Source organism: Hylobates moloch, unplaced genomic scaffold (genome assembly GCF_009828535.3).
Source record: "Hylobates moloch isolate HMO894 unplaced genomic scaffold, HMol_V3 SCAFFOLD_6, whole genome shotgun sequence".
NCBI lineage: Eukaryota > Metazoa > Chordata > Mammalia > Primates > Hylobatidae > Hylobates > Hylobates moloch.
In genome coordinates, this window is record NW_026652281.1 from 14,527,648 (window position 1) to 14,530,393 (window position 2,746).

Below are 2,746 nucleotides of genomic sequence, written 5' to 3' on the forward strand. Positions count from 1 at the left end.
AATCATTTTGTTTCCATGGTTTTCCCTCTTGTATTGTCTGCATTGCTCTCTCAACTGTAAAGGTTGTTAAGACAGAAGGTTTATCTCAGCCACCACTGAGTCCTCTCTCCTGCCTTGCACATGGGAGGCACTCATTAAGGTTTTGGGAAAGTGAGCAAAAAATGTACAAGTGAATCCAATGAGAAGACCTCTGAGATCTCAGACCTGCCCACACATCAGAGTAAGGCTGTTCTGGGCCTCCCAGGGTAGGGCCCATACACCTGGGGGTACCTCCTTGGCACCTACTTAGGCTCCCAATTGCCTGAACATTCCCTGAGACACCCTGGCTCTTCGCTACAGTGTGTACCACCCTCATATGTGAGTTCATCACTGGCTCCTTTGTGTCCAGCCCCTGCCAGTGAGTCTTAAGATTCTATGTCAGTGGGGATCATGGGGATGAATGGGAAGGCCAGTTGCAGGTAAAAGAGGAAGAAGATGCTTAAGAAAAGATAGATGGTTGGGTAGCAAATTGCTTTCTGAACCACAGTTGAGCAGCAAAGAGCTTAAGGGTTTTGTGTTTAAGAAAAAGCCTCTGAACCCCAGGGATCCAGGCCATTTGACTGGCTTGGGTAATTCCTAGTGAGGAGGCCGCCACGCAGAGGCATTTATCAGCTCTTGCCTGATTGTGTTTGCAAATATTTGTGAGGCACCCAATGCCTGAAGCACAGAGTGTCATATAAATTTACGCAATGTTTTGTTTATCGCAGTTAACTTCCCATATGGCTAATCTCTACTACAGGAATTACATTCAAACATGAGGAAGCTGGCTTTCAAACAAGCTCCAAATCACACAACTTGGAGATGTGGTTGAGAGCTCAGGTACGGAGCCAGATGCCTGGGAACTAGTCTCATTCTGCACCTTCCCTGCTGTGTACCTTGGACCTGTTACTTAATTAACATTTGGGTTCCTTGACTTTCTCATCTCTAAAATAAATGAAAGTTGTACAGGCTAAATGAAATGAATTCATTTGAAACTCCTAGCACATGTTAAACCCTGTGTGATTTGCTGTTTTTAGCATCATATTCTTTTTTATTGATTGATTGATATGGAGTTTCGCTCTTGTTGCCCAGGTGAGAGTGCAATGGCGCAATCTTGGCTCACTGCAACCTTTGGCTCACTGCAACCTCCGCCTCCCGGGTTCAAGCACTTCTCCTGCCTCAGCCTCCTAAGTAGCTAGAATTACAGGCATGCACCACCACACCTAACTATTTTTGTATTTTTTAGTGGAGACGGGGTTTCTCCAGGTTGGTCAGGTTGGTCTTGAACTCCCGACTTCAGGTGATCCTTCCACCTCGGCCTCCCAAAGTGCTGGGATTACAGGCATGAGCCACCACACCCAGCCAGCATCATATTCTAAGGTGATGATAAACTTGGCATTGAATCCAGGACCTCTGCTCCCACATCTTTTTCACTTTCCATGATCTGAAAAATTGCTGTTCTTTAAGCTGTGTTCACCTGGTACACTGTTTGGAAAGATGGAGAGTATGAGGGCCTTTCATGGTGAGAAATTGTAAATATCATTCGCTTGAAGAAGGGCCCCTAGTGATTGTGAGTATGCATCTGCTTTGACCAGTTGTGTGCAGGTTGGAAGCATGGACCATGCCTTTCAAGGGGCAGATCCAAGCCCCAGTGGGCACAGGGGAAGGGAAGGGCTCGGCAGGAAGTCTTGAATACCACATGGCAAAAACAACCTCCAGGGCTCTGGAAAATTAAGGGTAAAGGGGCATTTCAGGCTCACTGTGAGTGATAAAGAAATGCAGGCAAAGTCACTAATTCGTGCAAACCCAATTAGAACGCCAAGGGCATGCTTTCTGGGTATTGGCAAAATGTGGAGCTCACTGTCAGAATAAATGGGAGGGTATAATTAAGGGAATGTCGGAAGTAAAGAAACATTCAGGGCTTCTCTGGAATAACAGCTGAAACCCAGTGAGTGCTCAAATCCAGTAACTCATGTCACCACAGTCCGAGTATCATATAATGCCATCATTTGACTCTGAGCCTCTTTTAGTGTTCAGAATGCAGTGATTTTTCTGCCTCACAACTGGCCATTGGAACGCTGCAGAACTTTACAGAGACCACTCACTGCTCGGTGTGGGAACTTGACAGGATTATAATTTTCAGATGATGCTCTGTAACTGTATATTATTTCGATGTGACTTATTTGTGCTTCCATATTATTACATTCGTAGAGAGTAGCAGAGTGACAGTATTTTGTGGTTGCTAACAAGTCTATGAAAAGAGTCCAGAAACAGAATTTTATTTTGTCTTTCTTCTAAAATGATTTAGACTTTCTTCCCTCTTCTGCTATGTATCATGGCTAGTATTTCAGTAGGGACGGGATTTTGGTTGACTCCCTTTAACAAGGCCCTATAACAAGAACCTTAGAGAGAATTTTACACGAGTAGTTTCACAACTAGAAAGATTTGGAATTCATGGCTCTGTTCATTCATTGCGATTCACCTCAGGATTGAGGTGAAATTAGCACCTAGATTACAGTGGGATTGGAAGTCAAGAAAGGAAACTTGTTCAGTGAAAACTACATACTATTGTAGCCATTGCTGGTGCATTTGGCTCCAATTCGAGGCTACGAAGCTGCAGCCTAGAAGTCTTCTTGAACTTGCGCATAGCAGTGCTGAATCTGCAACTGCCCCAGTGTATCCCGCACACACACACACGGTGCTCCTATGGACCTTGCTCAGCAGTGAC